The 17,453-nt window shown below is 43.8% G+C and overlaps 1 protein-coding gene across 2 annotated transcripts in view; it reads left to right on the top strand.

Moving 5' to 3' along the window:
* The window catches only part of APBA1 (amyloid beta precursor protein binding family A member 1), a 224,381-nt gene that overhangs the window by 163,147 nt on the left and 43,781 nt on the right, over positions 1–17,453 (top strand). The window lies entirely within an intron of this gene.

The raw sequence follows: 17,453 nt of genomic DNA, 5'->3' as shown, positions 1-17,453 counted from the left end.
ATATTACAGGCATGAGCCACCATGCCCAGCCACTCTCATTTTTTCGATGATAAGTGTACTGGGGCTGTATTGGAGAGGAAGGGAAGGTGCTGGGAGAGGAACAGATATATCATAGATAATTGAATTTCATATGTAACCCAGTTGTATCCTGGAGCGCATGTTGTCCTGGAAGTTGTGAAACGTGATTTGAGTATAAATATAATCATCTTTAAAATGAAAAATACTCCAATTACACGTGTAACTGGCAGCATGTTCTGAGTTCAAAAATGTAGTTTCTCAATCCACTTGTTTTGAAACACAGTCTTCGCTGACTGCTTTCTTGTCAGCAGCCATAAGAGAGGAGGATTTCTGTTTAGACACAGGCCTCTTCACTCCCCTGAGGAGTTCCACTTGCAGTTTTTCTCCTGTTGTTTCTCATATTGAGACAACAGACATTCAACTTGACAGGCCTAGCTGACCCCTTGGTCAGACCCTACCCGTGGGATACCAAAAAGTAAGTAAATAAGTCTGGTAATGGATTGAAGGAGATTTGGAGCCAGTCTGAACATTTTGGCCCCAGTTTACCCAGAAGGAGTAGCTGAAAATAGACGACTTTTTTGACCCAGGAGAATTATGAAGTGCGATTTGACTATAAATGTGATCATCTTTAAAATGAAAAATGCTAAATATCTTTATGCTTATCTGGACTGGCCTCTACTCCGTGCTTGTAACCTTGTGGATCTCGCCTCTATCCAGGTCACATTCCGATTAAATAAAGTCAGGGCCTCGCTCTCTAAACAGATTTCAAGGCCCCAGACTTCTTGATTAGAGCCTTTGGAGGTTGGCTCTTGGCACGGGTATTAATGAGATTCAGTCAAAATTGGTAAGCACTGGCTTAGGCTGTGGACCAGAGTGTAACACTCAATTCTTTAGGATCTCATTTTCCACTTTCCTTGCACGCGTTAACCTGTTGCCTCTGTAATTCACTGTCGGCGTCTCATCCTCTGTATCTCCCTCAGAGCAAGTCACACAGATGTGCTGCTTAGAGTGTCCACCATATGTAAATCTTTGGCTCACAGTTGATCTGCTGCAGTCACCTTGAGTTGGTCACCTGCTTTCCTCCCAGGCTTCAGTTTCCTCATCGGTAGAATGAGTTAATCAGATTTCTGTCCCAGGGTAGCTATGAGAGAAAATGGTTTTGCAGATATTGAATCCTATATGGAAATGTGAAATAAGAATCACAAGTTTGATGTGTCACTTACATTTGGAAGTCAAAGCTCACTTAACATTTGGGGTTGGTCACTGGCGAACTGAATCGGGGGGCTGGCCTTTAGCAGCCCTTCCTCACCCTCTCTGGGCTGGTGTTTCCTTTCTGCTGTCCTCAGCACTCAGATCCCCCACTGGGCTGCCCAGCCTGGTCAGCCACTCAGGTGACCCTACTTCTCAGCTTCCACCTTAAGCAGCATTATACCGCCAGCCTTTTCTTCCAGGGTTGGTCTGATTAAGTCAAACTAAACTGCTAATTAGTGATAATGGCACCATGCACCGCACCTCCAGATAACATTTACCTTTTATTGGCCTTCTACTCCTGATTCCAGAGACCACTGGAGAAAGTATTTTGAAGCAGGAAACCATTTCAGCACTAATGCTTCTTAATCAGAAACCAGCCGCTCTCCTGCTGAGACAGAGGTATTGTCAAAATCCTGGGAAGTGAGGGCTTGGTGTGAACTCTTGCCCTGATCATGTGTACTTTTATATCCACATTTTTTTAATTTCAAGAAAAATGTTACAGTGAGGGTGTAGGAGGAGTACCATGGCTTCACCTGGGACCTTGATTTCCTTGATGTTACCCCTTCCCTGCCCTGAATTCAGCATGCCACTGACATGGAATTTTTTTTTTTTTTTTTTTTTGACCGTTGCTAGGAGACTTCTGATCAAGGTCAAGTGCACATGCTAATTCATTAAGACTTGTTAGCAGCATCTTATCCTGTCGACCTTGCTGTTGTGTTGTCAAGCTTACAAGGGCGAGTGAAAAGAACTGTCTTGCTGCCAAAAGATTCAATTTTTTGTGAAGGATTCTTGTTAAGGTATTCTGAACTGAGAGATTTCCTCTTGCTGATTACACCTTGCAGAGTTCTGGCCAGACAAAATTTTTCCAGGATCTGGTTAGCAAAGGATGAAGTTGAAATGGGATCTGAAATCAAGTAGACAGAATTTGGAATTAATATGTGTTCAGTTGGAGCCCTGTTTCCCCAAGTGGATCGATTCTTGGCTGGAATATGATGTACTCTTAGGGAAGGGAAGAAGGGTGGTTCTAGGATAGTTAGCCCCAGTCTGTGTGTGGTGTTAAGAGGAAAAAAACTCCAAGCATCCTTATCTCTGATTTTCCCCTTACCCGCTGCAGAAGAGTATACATTCCAGTGTCGGCTCTAAAACCAACTTTGTTTTCTTATATGATCCAGACTGTTTAGAAAAATGGGGCTGGCAGACCCTCTAAGTCAACATCCCAGAAGCTTATTCAGAAGCGTAACCTTAGAACCAAAGGACCTGCTGCCAGGACAGCAGTAATGGAACCCAGTGTATTTTCCAGGGAGACCTCAGAAAAGGATGGGAAACTTCTTACACAAGCAAATAGTATCAGAGATATAAATGTGTTCTCAACCATCTGCTATGCAAAGTGATTGAGCTGAGTTGTCATAGCTGTTTCTCTGCTAATACCTTTGTGTTTTGTTGAACACCAGCTATATATAGGAATAAGAAATACAGCCTCAAAGCTATGCTGTTCCTTGTTTTGCCAGTGAACTAGAGAGAGTTTGTGACTACTGTCCTTAGTCAAAAGTTCAAAGTGCATCATACAATTTATCATCCACACATTCAATAAACATTTTTAGATCCCTCTATAGATCACGCACTGTGCAAGACCCCAGGGATACAGCAATGACAGATAGAGGCTCCGACTGATGCAGACACAGGCTCTGCTGGTGCAGAGTGTACGAATCTAAGCTAGTCCTTTGTCAAGCCCCAAGCCAGACCTTCGAGCCTCCTCTGCTCTTGAGCCTTTCATCTGAATCTTTATTTGGTGTCTTAATTATCTGTTGCTGTGTAACAAATTTCCCCAAAAGTTAGTGGCATAAAACAACCCTCCTTGATTATCTCACAGTTTCTCTCCGTTAGGGTCTCTTGGAGGCTGCCATCAGGGGGTCAGGTGGCCTGCAGTCATCCCAAGCTCACATGCTTGTGGGCAGGATTCAGCTTCTCATGGGCAGTGGGGCTGAGGGCCTCAGTTCGCAATGGACTGTTGGCCAGAGGTGTCCCCAGTTCTCTGCTACACGGACTCTCTGACACTTGGCATCTTGCTTCATAAAGTACGCAGGATAAGAAGGTCATGGAGTCTGATAGCAAGATGGAAGTCATGGTTTTTTGTAACCCAGTCACAGGTGATACCCTGTCATCTTTGCTGTATTTTATTGCTTAGAGTAAGTCACTCAGCCGTGCTCCCTCCCCAGGGAGGAGATTTACCCAAGAGGCTGAATACCAGGAGGTAGAGATGATTGGGAGCCATTTGAGAAGGCTGCCTGCCACATTTGGTATCTGGCATCGTCCCATGTCAACTCCTGGACTTCAAATTTAGGGCAGAGCAGCTGCTGGCCTTGTCCTCTCTTAGTGATCTTGTCAACCATTACCAACTCCTGGGCCGCGTTTGTTTTGTTGTCTGGCTGCGAGGAGGCAGATTTGCAGATCCCGAAGTGATCGATGGATGATGAAACCAAAGTGGCATAAAAGGGAAGGTGTGTGAGAGCCAGCACGGAGATGGGGCAGGGGGCCACACCAGAGAAAGCTGGGACTAGGGCAGGCTGTGGAAATGGAGAAGAGGAGGTGTTGTCCTAAAGAAAGAGTAGGTCCATGGTGGACTGCTCAGAAGGAGAAGGAGTTTAACTTTATTCCCAAGGGACTGCCATTGTCAAAAGAATTTGCTGTAAAGACCCTTTCATAAGTTAAGGCAGAGTTTTTCAACCAGTGCTGATGATCCTCCCGGACTTTGGGGATGGGGAGTGATCTGGGCCACCAGGCACGTTGTCTTCAGCCCTTGTGCAGCCTCATCATGGCCTCCAGGTCCTCTCTGTGTGATCCAGTGTATTGTACAAATGTTAACATTTCCCTGTGTGCCATGATGCAAAAAGTTCGGTAAGCACAGAGTTAAGGGGTCTTGCTGGTATGGGGGAGCCGTGCAGGAGAGACCAGGCCTTGAGACAGACTGGTGTCTCAGTGCTTGGTTTCTCCCTTGGGTGTGGCATGTGGATCTTCCTCTTCAGGCTTCCATCTCAACCGCCTTTGCTCTGCTGGGGGAGTTTTCCATCGCAGGTGTTATCCATTATTGATGAGGCATGGAGAAGGTGATGGTGAATAATTAAGTAGGTTTCAGGTGCAGAATGAACATGAAAGGGAAGAAACAATGAAAACAAAAAAGCCAGAGAAAGAATTCTAAGTTCTTTTGTACCAATAGGACACCGGGTAGCTGCTTTCTATAACTTTCCAGAAGGCCTGGCATTTTTCTTTGAGTCTGATTAGTGACTTTAAATCTTAGGTGTGCTGGTCATTTCTGAGTAATAACTGAAACAGTTGCAAGCTTTTCACAGCAGCAATGAACATTCTAAACAGCTTCACCCACCCCGTTCTGAGCAGTTCATAAATGGAAACCAGTGCAATTTTCAAGAGTGATAATGGGGGAAAGGCTGCACCATGGGCTAGGGAGAGTTAAATGATGGGGAGTATTCAGTCTGGACTCTTAGGAATCAACACCCCAAGATTTTCTCTCTTTAAATAATTAATAGAAGGAAGAAAGTGTTTTGAGAGATGCCCAGTGCTGTAAAGTAGGAAGAGATACCTCCTGCGGTGCTCACCATTTAGAAAGGACTTTCTAGAATAGTGGCTAACAGCTATGGGACTTGCATCCCACTGATTCAGATTAGAGTAGGTGCAATGCGACTGCCGACAAGAGTGGTCAGAAATGTCAGAACAATGAGGAGAGAGAGGGCAGTGCCTGAGGACACCCTCTCTCTGGCCCCGTTTCCCACTTTGGCCTACGGAGCTTGTCTACAGCACAGCAAACTGTCAACTAGCATGGGAGGATTTGCCAGCTGTGGATTGTTCACAGACCCTTTGTGTCTCTTTTTTCTACCTTTTGGTCCTATCTTAGCACATTAGCCAATCAGGTAGGCTCACAGAGAGACCTGTCAGCATGTCTGATAAAGGGTTTGATGAGAGAGAAGGCTAAAGTCTTCTACTCAGATGAGCACTTTTCATGCATCCACATCCTTCCTCATCGCCACAGATCATTGAGAGGCTGATTAGCTCTGAAGGTGTCTCTGCAGAGGTCTCCCTGTCTGCCTCCTGCCTTCAGAACCACACTGCTGCCTCTGTTTCCAAGAGCTCCTCCATCCAGCTCAGTTCTGCCTGGTTTGAATTGACCTTCCTCTGGTCTGGTCTGGTCTTAACCAGCATATATAGTCTGGCACTTGAGCCCAATGTAGGATTATCTGTTGCTTTGGTTCAAACCGTACTGGCCTTGGAGGCAGCCCTTTTCTGTGTTGGTGTCGCTGGCTCGGCATACCCCTTATTCAGACTGCAGCGTGAGGCTGTCTTAGGCCCTCGGTAAAGGTGAAGAGACTTCCTGTGCCTAGAGGCGCGGCCCCTAGCTGGCCTCAGTGTCCTCCAGGCTCGCACCACATGCCCAGGTGCATCCTGATGCAGGTCCTGAGAGAGCCTCTTTTCCCTTGACTCCCACCCGTTCCTTCCACATGAGCTGGATGCTTTTTCACAGGTTCTATAAACGTAGCAGAGTTTGGGGTGTGTGAAAGTTTCTGGTAGCAATTCAGAGCCGACTGTGTTTTCTCCAGAAATAGTAGGTGCTGCTGCCAGGAGGGATAGGCCAGCCCCTCCTCAGAAACATCAGCTGCTGATGCCCAGCAGTGACGCATGACTGCCTGGACCATTCAGGCAGCGAGGGGTTAATGCGAGGGTCAGACACCCTGGGAGGTGGTCACATCTCCTGTTACCAGTTGCATGATTGACTCGGGTATCTAACAACACTGGAAACAATTCACACTGGTACTGAGGTCAGGACTTAGCCTCAGCTCTCAAGTGAAGGCACTAGAGGTGGCCCAGCTGCCCAAACAGCACCCGGAAAGATGGAGAACTTTTGGATGTACCGATTTGAGTGTCACGAAGGAGAGGTAGGTGGATCCTAAGGCTTCAAAATCACATTTGCTGTTTTGCTTTTTATTTTCTTCTTCTCATCCTGTCAGGTTGTAAGTTGGTCTCTGCATTTCCCTTGACGGTAGGAGTTAGTACAGCAAGAATAGAGAGGGGAAGTGTGCCTTACCCCAGACAGGAGGCAGTGGAATCAGGTTTGCCTGGGGCTTGGAAGTCCAAGATGGCAAGGACAGAGCAAAGGCTGCTCGATCACTCAGAAAGGGTGCTTGGAAAGGGGTTGTGTTCCTTGCTTTCTCCCCATCAGCATTGCGTTCTGATTCTCCACGTTCTAATAAATGAGTCACTTTGGGCAGTGTACCTCCAATTCCATGCTCTGTGTTATGTTTTGTGCTTCTGTGATGCTAATGAAAATGAATGGAGATTAGTGCCTTGCACATAGGAACTGCTTTGCTAGTCAGTGAAGTACTACGAGTATAATGTCCCCTTGTACAGTGCCTGGCACACATAGTAAGCCGTCTGTAAATGGTCACTATGACTGTTCTTAACAGGTAATGTGCTGTTACAGAAAATCTGCTTGTGCTCTTAGCTACATCTCTTAATAGGAATTAAAAGTGACTTTGGTTTTTCTCTCCCACAGAGCTAAGGGCCAGTGGCCTGGGAATGAGTGTGGGAACACCATCAAGGAATGGATGGACTTAAATGTAGAAATGAATAAAAGACTCCCTCATTTTTCCAAATTGTAATGCATTTCATTTAAGTACAGTGAGGCTGTTTCAAAGGGGGAAGAGATAACCTCTGTGTATAAGTCAGTTTTATCAGATAAGAACTTGTTTCACCTTACACTGGTGTAGTTAATTGGTTATTTATTTATTTATTGCCTTTGAGAGCATGACTTCAGCAGCTTTTTGATGGTGAGAAATGCATTATTTTTGTGGCCTCTGAAGATGACATCACCCTCTGTTGGAGCAGATTGCTGCTGTGCAAGGCTCTGGGCTTCGAGTGACCCAAGTCTTCAACCTATAGATTTAACATGGGTTAAACCGACCTGGGGCTGGGAACAGGAGGGCTTTGCCTATGGGAAAAGAGAGAACAAAAATGGTTAGAATATTTTAGCTGATGGTTATCTCAAGATGTTTCATTGGTATTACTTGAATCTATTATAAATATGTATATAAAACAGTTCATTAAGCCTAGGCTATTATCATTTTAATGACATAATTATGCCCCTACAATGCCATGATAACTTTCCACTTCACCACATTAAAGAAACACAAATGTGCATTGATAATATAGTTTAAATTGAGACTGAATAGTTATGGATTTCTTAACCAGTTTCGATTTTTAGAAGCACAAACATATCTTGGGGCAAGAAAAAAAACTAATCATATATTTGGGGTTTTTAAAAACCATTCCAATGTGGAATGAGGTTAGTCTAAAATAACTTGGATCAGTGAGGGAAACAACGTACATTGGTGTGAGAAAAGAGATAAAGCTGGATAAACCAGTAAGCGTAAGTGCAAAGCTATTTGAGGACAGTGGACCTTGAGAAGTAATGCTGCATGTGTTCAGACCCACTCTCTATATAAACCTGTTTTTTGCTTCCTTTTTCTCTGATACAAAATGGATGTCTATACATGCTTCCATTTATTCAACATGTTTATTGAACTCCTGCTATATATTTTATGGGGTCTCTGTATGAGGCACTTGGAGAGGAAACATGTAAACTGATGATAAATCCTGCCTTTGTGGTGCTTATTAAAATATTGTGCTCAAAATATGATTACTGTCCTGTAGCATTATATTTTTATAAAATAGAAGGGAGACAGTGAGGCACCATAAGAATGGTGCAAACAAAATGCATGCAGACAGTTCTTGCAAGAGGGGCTTTCCTTTCCCTTCAGAGAGCTAAGAAGGCTGCATGAAAGAAGTACTATTTGAAATGGAGACGGACTGCTGGAGCTTCCTGTATGTGAGGAGTTCAGACAGGAGCATAAATAAAGACGCTGAGCAGAAATGCGGGTGATGTGCTGGGAACAGAAAGTAGTTCCGTTTGGATTGATGAAAGAGAATAGGAAGTAGAAGAGGGGAAAAAATAGTAAAACAATTAAGGCCAACCCTTGGAGTGCCTTAAGTGCCAAAGTAAAGACTCTAGAATGTGTTCTATAAGCAAAAAGGAATGACTAAAGATTTTTGAACTGAGGAATGACTTGTTCAGGGCTTGTTAAATCTGCATTTTAAATGAGAGTAAATAGGTGCTTAATGACAGGTGTCTGGTGAAGAAGTTCATGAGCTCTTAGTGCTTTAGTCTCATGCAGCATATTGGCCGCTTAGTCACTTAAAGGATAAAAACCAAACACCTTATTCTCAGGTTCTCTGTGTTGTTCTACATATGTGAAATTACTAAATAACTCAGTCTCAGATGGATTTGGCAAAACTGTGTAATTTTTAAAGAATTATGTTCTGCCCTTCATTACCATGAATTTCTGTCGCTGAGTTTCGTTGGAGGAAAGAGGCCAACAAGTGTTGGAACTCATTAAGGCTGGCTAGGGCTTGCTGGGGTATTTCACCGGGGGTCCTAATCAGCAGTGTGCCAAAGTCGTGTGTGAGCTATGCTATAAATTAACAGTAGAGGCATGCATATGCCCTGATTCTCTTTTGTAAATCAATCACTATAATAGCATCACCCTCAAGTCTTACATTTGGAAATGCTGTCTTGGTCGGGAGATAGTGGACATGCCAGAAGCTGCACATAGCAGTTGTATATACCCCCTAGCCTTAGCTAGTAATGAGCTGTTCTTACCGATAGACCATTAAGAGTGTTGGAGCTTATGAATTAATGTAGAATCTTGGTATGATTTTATAGAGCCTTTTTGCTTTTCAATTTTACCCGGGAATAAAATTTTAATAAGGAAGGAAACGAGATGAAGAAAACATCCTCATGGGTGTTTGTTGTCCTTGTGAGCATTCTCCCAGAGGGCTGAAATAACTTTTCTAACTGTTCAGATCATTAAAAGACTTGAATGCTTTGCCCGTGCCCAGGCACTAAACCCACCACTGATGTGCATTATCACCAATTAATCCTCATGGCAACCCAGGAGGTGGGTGGTAGCTGTTTCCCCATTTCTCAGAAATTATCAGAGAGGATGGATGACCTGCCCAGTATCAGAGCCATGAGTGGTAGCCAGAATTCAGACTCTGATCTGCCAGATGCTGGGGCTTAAGCATTTAATCACCTTACTCTCCTGAAACATAAGTTACCTTGTTCGGCCACAATATAAAATTAAAAACATTTCAAGGGGCTAGGTGCAGCAGTGGCTCATGCCTGTAATCCCAGCACTTGGGGAAGCTGAGGCAGGTGGATCACTTGAGGTCAGGAGTTCGAGACCAGCCTGGCCAACATGGTGAAACCCCATCTCTACTAAAAATACAAAAATTGACTGGGTGTGGTGGCAGATGCCTTTAATCCCAGCTACTCGGGAGGCTGAGGCAGGAGAATTTCTTGAACCCGGGAGGTGGAGGTTGCAGTGAGCTGAGATTGCACCACTGCATTCCAGGCTGTGCAACAAAGCAAGACTCCATCTCAAAAAAAAAAAAAAAAAAAAAAATACATTTCAGGGGAGAAATTAAATGTAATTATGTATGTAACTGTGTTCCCTGGAATCACACTATGCTTTTCAAAGTGGATCCTAATATAGGAAAGCAGAAAATGGTGGCTTTGAGGACTAAACCCATTGTCTTAGGAGTTGATTGATTTTCAACCAACAGGCTTTATTCTAGAGCCTTTGGAGTCCCAAGCGCTGTGATAGGAGATGATTCTGTGTCTCCTCCACTGGAAGGGTTTCTGGCCCAGCCGGTGTAGGTGACCTCTGCAACCCTTACCTGTCTTGGCAGCCATCATGCCACACTTCAGCCACTGGGGCGGAGGTGCTCTAAGGAATCCCTGCATGTGTGTACCTTCAAAAAGCTGCTTAACATTCATTCGTTTGAAATGAGGACCAGCATTATCAAAGTATCAGTAAGAAGTGATTCAGTTAGAACTTTACCTTGAGAGCAATACTAAAAAATATAAATATAACCTTAGTTTATCTTTTGACTCTCAACCTATAGGTTATAGTTCCAACTGTACACGAATCTTAGAAGAGAGAAGTAGTACTGATTTTATATGATGTAGTATTGATCTTAGTTATAACTGTTTTCAAAGAAAAGTCACTGAATCACACAAAATAACCTTCAAATCACATGTGACTTTTGCAGCATGTTCAGAAAGGGTCATCTCAATCATAAAGAGAAACCAATTTCAGTAAAAATATTTAAGGACTGACTCCATTTTCTTAAGGGCCTTTCTTAATTATTTGATATTCCAGTCATTCTCTTTAGAAGCACCTCTAATGTTACCATTCTTTCCATTCATCACTCCTTCACTAACCAGTGCAACCCCGCCAGTTTCTTCACTGTCAACAGCTAGTTTGAGAAAGACTCCAAATTTGCTCTCTTCAACTTTATGCAGTTCTGCTATCCCTGTATTTATTTTTGCAATATTTGCACCTCTGCACTTTGTTTGCTATTATTTGTTTTTGTTTTGTTTTTGCCTTGTAACAACAGATGGTCCCAACAGTCAAAAGAACAGTTGACAAAGATGTGGACCAGATAAATAGATGCTAGTGTTTGGGACCGTTCAGGTAGGCACTAGTGTTGTGTCTTAGTCTGTTTTCTTTTAGTTCTGGAGGCTGGGAAGTCCAAGGTGGAGGGGCCGCATCTGGTAAGGGTTTTCTTGCTGGTGGGGACTCCACAGTGCAGGGCATCACATGTCAAGGGGGTTCACAAGGGACGACCAAACTGACTTTTATAATAGCTCCACTCTCACAGTAACTAACCCACTCCCTCAATAACCCATTACTCCATCAATCCTTGAATGTATCAATCCATTCATGAGGGTACAGCTCTCATGACCCAGTCACCTCCCAAAAGTTCTACCTCTCAACACTGCCACACTGGGGACCAAGTTTCTAACACAAGAATTCTAGGGAACACACTCAAACTTAGCACATTATAAGTAGCCGGCTCATTTGTGACTTTTTGTGACATTAAAACTTTTGTTTTCCTGCAGCTACTCAGACAGTGACCACTGTTTACAGAAGTCACCCTGTATTTGTAACCTATATGGGTTTGTCTCCCCTGAAAGACCAGGCATTTCTTAGGGGAGGCAGGGATCTGGGTTTATTTGGACACTGTCAGCATTTCACTGTTGAATGAATGGCCCACATAGAACTCACTTTTTGTGTGTCTCTTGACTAGAATTTCTCCAAAACTCTTTCAAGATCCCTGAATTCCTCTCCACGTCATGGCCCTGCCCTCTGAAATCCTGCCTCAGTCCTCAGGCCTTTCTAGAATAGAATGTTGTTCATCATCTATTTGGAAGGAGGCAGGAACCCTTTACTTCCAGCTTTGGGGGATTCTTATCATCCCATCTACTTTTCCTAATTATAAAAGTTTCTTTCTGCAGATCTCCAAGGGGTGAGAGTGGTAACTCAATCCCTCATTCCTTTAGATCTTTGGTTCAACTCAGGAAATAGTTCTGAATGCCTATATTAGGCTTCTTCAATGAGAGGAGCAGGCCAGTGACTCAGAAAAAAAAAAAAAGAAAAGAAAAAAAGAAAAAGAAAAAAAAAATCCACTCCTGGGGAAGAGTAGGAGCTGAGCTGTAGCTGTTAGTAACACCCTGTGCTATCCTCCATGGGGCTCCAGCCACTAGTCCCTGCCCGGCTCCACAGCCTCATTTCCTACCTGCAAGAGCTGTGCTGTTCCTCCTCCCTGCCTGTGTTTCTAGTATCTTCCCTGCTTTTCTGTCCCACACTACTCTATGAAGACCATATGGTGTTCAGGACTCAGCTGAAGCACTACTTCCCCAGGAAGCATGGCCTGATGCACACCCCTCCCCTCCTGCAGAACTGACCACTCCCTCTGTGTCCCCACTGTGCAGAAGAACATCCTGGCCACCTGCTGGGGGCCTGCCTTTCCATATCTGCCTCCTCCCATTCTCTGAAAACAGGTCTCCTTCCTCTTTGTTTCCTGGCCCAGTGTTAGGAACACAGATAGGCACGGAGATGTCTGTCGAAGGAACAAATAAATAATAATAACTTGTGGTGGTGCTTCTCTTCCCTTCAAACAGCCTGAAAGTTCCAGGATCTATTTGTATGTCTCCCCACTACCACAAGAAGTACTGTCTTTGCCCTTAAGAGATGTTCAGACAGAGTTAAAATGAGGCCGGGGACAGTGTCTCATGCCTGTAATCCCAATACTTTGGGAGGCCAAGGTGGGTGGATCACTTGAGGTCAGGAGTTTGAGACTAGCCTGGCCAACACGATGAAACCTCATCTCTATCAAGAATACAAAAATTAGCTGGGCGTGGTGGTGTGCATCTGTAGTCCTAGCTACTTGGGAGGATAAGGCAGGAGAATCACTTGAACCCAGGAGGCAGAGGTTGCACTGAGCTGAGATCACACCACTGCACTCCAGCCTGGGCAAAAAGAGCGAAACTCTGTCCCCCCCCCAAAAAAAGAATTAAAATGAACAATCAACTTTGCCTTGGGATACTTGTATATCCTTTACCCACCTCTGGCTCCAATGCCAATGGACAGGATGATACATTTCTTGTCTGGGATTCAGGAACCTGGTCTTGAGGCTGAAAGCTTTGCTCTGCGGAATCCCAGAGCTGTGGTAGTAAAACTTAGATGGTAGCTGTAGAGAATCTACTAGAACATTATCTGCAGAATATGAGTTGTTAGCTTAAGGAGACCTTGTACTTATGTAGAACAGGGAGTTGTTGGTGAGTCATCTCTGCGCACTGCATCATAGATAGACTTCTGGGTTCGGCACTTACCTTTGTAAACTCTTGACCCTGCATTTACATCCCACCCTCACAAGCAAATGGTCTTGTTTGCTTAAAATTGGATATCCATCCAGTGGCCCAGAAGGCATGAGACTCCAGAGAGAGATATATGTGACAACAATTTTACTTTTTCTATCATATTTCATTGCCTAAATTTTGCCTGCAATGTATTCTTTGAAAGTTAACAGTATTATATAATTTCTGTTTTTTTCCTCCATTTTTAAGAGTATATCAAGGTGGAAGTTGGATGTAATGGACATAGGTCTTGTAAAGCAGACATTTGAGATGAGCCAAACACTAACACCATTGTTTAGGCTTCATGGGGCCATGTCTGTTTTGAAGCTGTTTGTCCACCCTTGACATTTAGATAATGATGTGGTGATTTTTAGGCTTCCATTAGATGGGTTCCTCTCTCATTTGGGGACAGCTTTCTGCATCAAAAGAGTGTCCTTGGAGCCCAGGTGACAGTCATCAAAGGCAAAGACCATTTCTCTAATTCAAAATGCAGATTGAGGCCAGCCACAGCAGCTCACACCTGTAACCCCAGTGTTTTTGGAGTCCGAGGCAGGAGGATTGCTTGAGCCCAGGAGTTCGAGACCTGCCTGGGCAACATAACGAGAATCTGTCTTTACCAAAAAAAAAAAATGTTTTTTAGTTTAAAAAAACTGCATATTGAATGTTCTACACACAACACTAGAGGGATGCTGTATCAGAAAAGGGCCTACCATTGGCCACTGAAAAGTGAAGAAAGCATTGGGTGTATCTGTAACATATCTGCTTCCTATGTTAGCTGGAAAACATTGTAAAGCTAGAATAAATTGAAGCCATTTATTCAGTAAACATTTACTGAGTGCCTACTGTTTACAAGACCCAAGGCAAGGCAGTTGGAGGATGAACATGAACAAGACAAGGTCCCTACCGCCTGAAAGCTCTTGGGGGAGAAGGGGCATAACGCGTAACGTGAACAGATAATTACACAGCATGGCACATGGCTGTGGAGAAAAGGAATGCACTGTGAATAGGGTCTGCGGAAGCTTCAGCAAGATGACTACTTTTGAGCTGAACATTGAACGTAGGAAAGAATGAGAGTGAACTTTCTAGGTGGAGGTGATTAATTGCACATGCAAACGGAAGGAAACTTGAATTAGCTCAAGCACGTGCCTTTGGCAAGAGCACCCGGGGTCTGCGGGGAAGCAGTCCCTGATGTGGTGGGTGTGGGTCCAACCAGAGCCTCTGCAAGGGCGGTGTCCACTGCAGGCTCATTTGTGCCCCCTCCCCCTATTCCATTTGGGTACTCAGCAGCAGTCACCTCACTTTACTGTGGGGTCTGGGCTCCCTCTTCCATGCCCCTGCTCACTGTCTGTGTAACCTGTCTTCTTACATCATCCTAAGATCATCAGGTGCCCATAATGTTGTAAAGAATTTGTTTTTAGAAGATTTAGAGCAATTGAGAAATAGGAAATGTGAGACTCTCTGGAGGATTGTTTTTAATGAAGGTGTGATACAGCCCTCAAACCATGCAATTAAAGAAAATCCAGCTACACCAGGTTCCCTGGGGGCCAGACCCTTAAAATCTTTGTGACAGAAAATTACTTGGGGGAAAAAATAGAATCGTGCATATCCGAAGAAGCTCTTCAGATCTGAAAAACTGGGGAAATTTAAAGGCATTAACTTCTCATGAAGACTTTACTACATTAATTTGGAGTCAGCCAGAGAGCAAAATCAGCAAATACGCACCAGCTCTCTTTGGTGCCAAATAAAAGTTGTATGTGTTTCTTCTTGAAGGCATGCAGGGCTACTTTATTGCAGCCAAGGGCTATGGGGCCTGGGGTTCTTTATGCCAGCTGTTACCCTGGGCCTGCCCTCTTGGCTTCCCCACTGAGTGTCTGATGTCTGCATGTGAACATTTAAGGGGTTCTTTCATTGTCCTCACCTCCCTGCCTAGAATCAGGTGTATGGGATCACAAGAAACAAATTCAAGTCTCACAGCATTAGGCTGGGATCATACAACTGCTTCATCTGAAATAAAATGAATTTCACTGCATTGTCTTTCTGTTCATTTGTGGCCCCCTATATTCTCCATAATTCAGACTTTTTGGAAAAGGTTTATTTTTGTTTGTTTGTTTCACACAATGCTCACCAAGCTCCCCCTTGTCTATCAGCGTGCCCCCACTGCCCCAATACCGGCACCGTTTCTGTGTGAAACATTCTCCCTTTCCATGAAGATATTTTACTGATGTCTCTATGCCTCAGCTTCCCCAAGGGGGCTGGTCCCAAGAGATCAGACATGGGTTCAAGCAAGGACTAGGGTTATTTTGCTTCCTTTGCCCAGACTCACATCCTCACGCTTCCTGAGGGAATACATCTGTGTTGGGTTTTTCTCTGTGTTTTATGCCTTTTGTCAAACATTGCCAACAGACTGTGAAGCAGCATAGCCTTCCTCTAAGAGGACCATCGCTGCAGAATTCTTAAGCATCTCTGTGGCTCACCTGAAGATGCCTTTCATCTCCCAAGATTTCAGGAGCACACAACAATATTTGGCTATAGGCCGAGGAGTGTTTTCCAGGCCTGTATCAGTCCCATCCCTGTGCTTGCTTGTTTTATTTGCCCATCCATTCAGAAGATATTTATGGAGCACCTTCTGTGTACACCGACCTGGGAGCTTCCTATTCACATCTAGCGGGGCTTGCCTGCACAGGGAGCTGGGGTCCCATCAGCCCAGGCAATACCACACCCAACCAGGCCATTCTCCCTGAGCCGATTTTTCTTTCTTTTTTTTTTTTTTTTTTTTTTTCATTATTATACTTTAAGTTCTAGGGTACATGTGCACAACACGCAGGTTTGTTACATATGTATACATGTGCCATGTTGGTGTGCTGCACCCATTAACTCATCATTTACATTAGGTAAATCTCCTAATGCTATCCCTCCCCCTTTCCCCCCCACCCCACGACAGACCCTGGTGTGTGATATTCCCCTTCCTGTGTCCAAGTGTTCTCATTGTTCAGTTCCCACTTGTGAGTGAGAACATGCAGTGTTTGGTTTTCTGTTCTTGGGATAGTTTCCTGAGAATGATGGTTTCCAGCTGCATCCTTGTCCCTACAAAGGACATGAACTCATCCTTTTTTATGACTGCATAGTATTCCATGGTGTATATGTGCCACATTTTCTTTATCCAGTCTGTCATTGATGAACATTTGGGTTGGTTCCAAGTCTTTGCTATTGTGAATAGTGCCACAATAAACATACGTGTGCTTGTGTCTTTATAGCAGCATGATTTATAATCCGTTAGGTATATACCCAGTAATGGGGTGGCTGGGTCAAATGGTATTTCTAGTTCTAGATCCTTGAGGAATCGCCACACTGTGTTCCACAATGGTTGAACTAGTTTACAGTCCCACCAACAGTGTAAAAGTGTTCCTGTTTCTCCACATCCTCTCCAGCGCCTGTTGTTTCCTGACTTTTTAATGATCACCATTCTAACTGGCATGAGATGGTATCTCATTGTGGTTTTGATTTGCATTTCTCTAATGACCAGTGATGATGAGCATTTTTTCATGTGTCTGTTGGCTGCATAAATGTCTTCTTTTGAGAAATGTCTGTTCATATCTTTTGCCCACTTTTTGATGGGGTTTTTTTCTCTTGTAAATTTGTTTGAGTTCTTTGTAGGTTCTGGATATTAGCCCTTTGTCAGATGAGTAGATTGCAAAAATTTTCTCCCATTCTGTAGGTTGCCTGTTCACTCTCATGGTAGTTTCTTTTGCTGTGCAGAAGCTCTTTAGTTTAATTAGATCCCATTTGTCAATTTTGGCTTTTGTTGCCATTGCTTTTGGTGTTTCAGACATGAAGTCCTTGCCCATGCCTATGTCCTGAATGGTATTGCCTAGGTTTTCTTCAAGGGGTTTTATGGTTTTAGGTCTAACATTTAAGTCTCTAATCCATCTTGAATTAATTTTTGTATAAGGTGTAAGGAAGGGATCCAGTTTCAGCTTTCTACTTATGGCTAGCCAGTTTTCCCAGCACCATTTATTAAATAGGGAATCCTTTCCCCATTTCTTGTTTTTGTCAGGCTTGTCAAAGATCAGATGGCTGTAGATGTGTGGTATTATTTATGAAGGCTCTGTTCTGTTCCACTGGTCTGTATCTCTGTTTTGGTACCAGTACCATGCTGTTTTGGTTACTGTAGCCTTGTAGTATAGTTTGAGGTCAGATAGCATGATGCCTCCAGCTTTGTTTTTTTGGCTTAGGATTGTCTTGGCAATGTAGGCGTCTTTTTTGGTTCCATATGAACTTTAGTTTTTTCCAATTCTGTGAAGAAAGTCATTGGTAGCTTAGTGGGGATGGCATTGAATCTATAAATTACCTTGGGCAG

Source organism: Piliocolobus tephrosceles, chromosome 14 (genome assembly GCF_002776525.5).
Source record: "Piliocolobus tephrosceles isolate RC106 chromosome 14, ASM277652v3, whole genome shotgun sequence".
In the NCBI taxonomy this organism is placed as follows: domain Eukaryota; kingdom Metazoa; phylum Chordata; class Mammalia; order Primates; family Cercopithecidae; genus Piliocolobus; species Piliocolobus tephrosceles.
The sequence above is the reverse complement of the archived record's forward strand: the minus strand, read 5'-3'. Positions and strand labels throughout refer to the sequence as shown.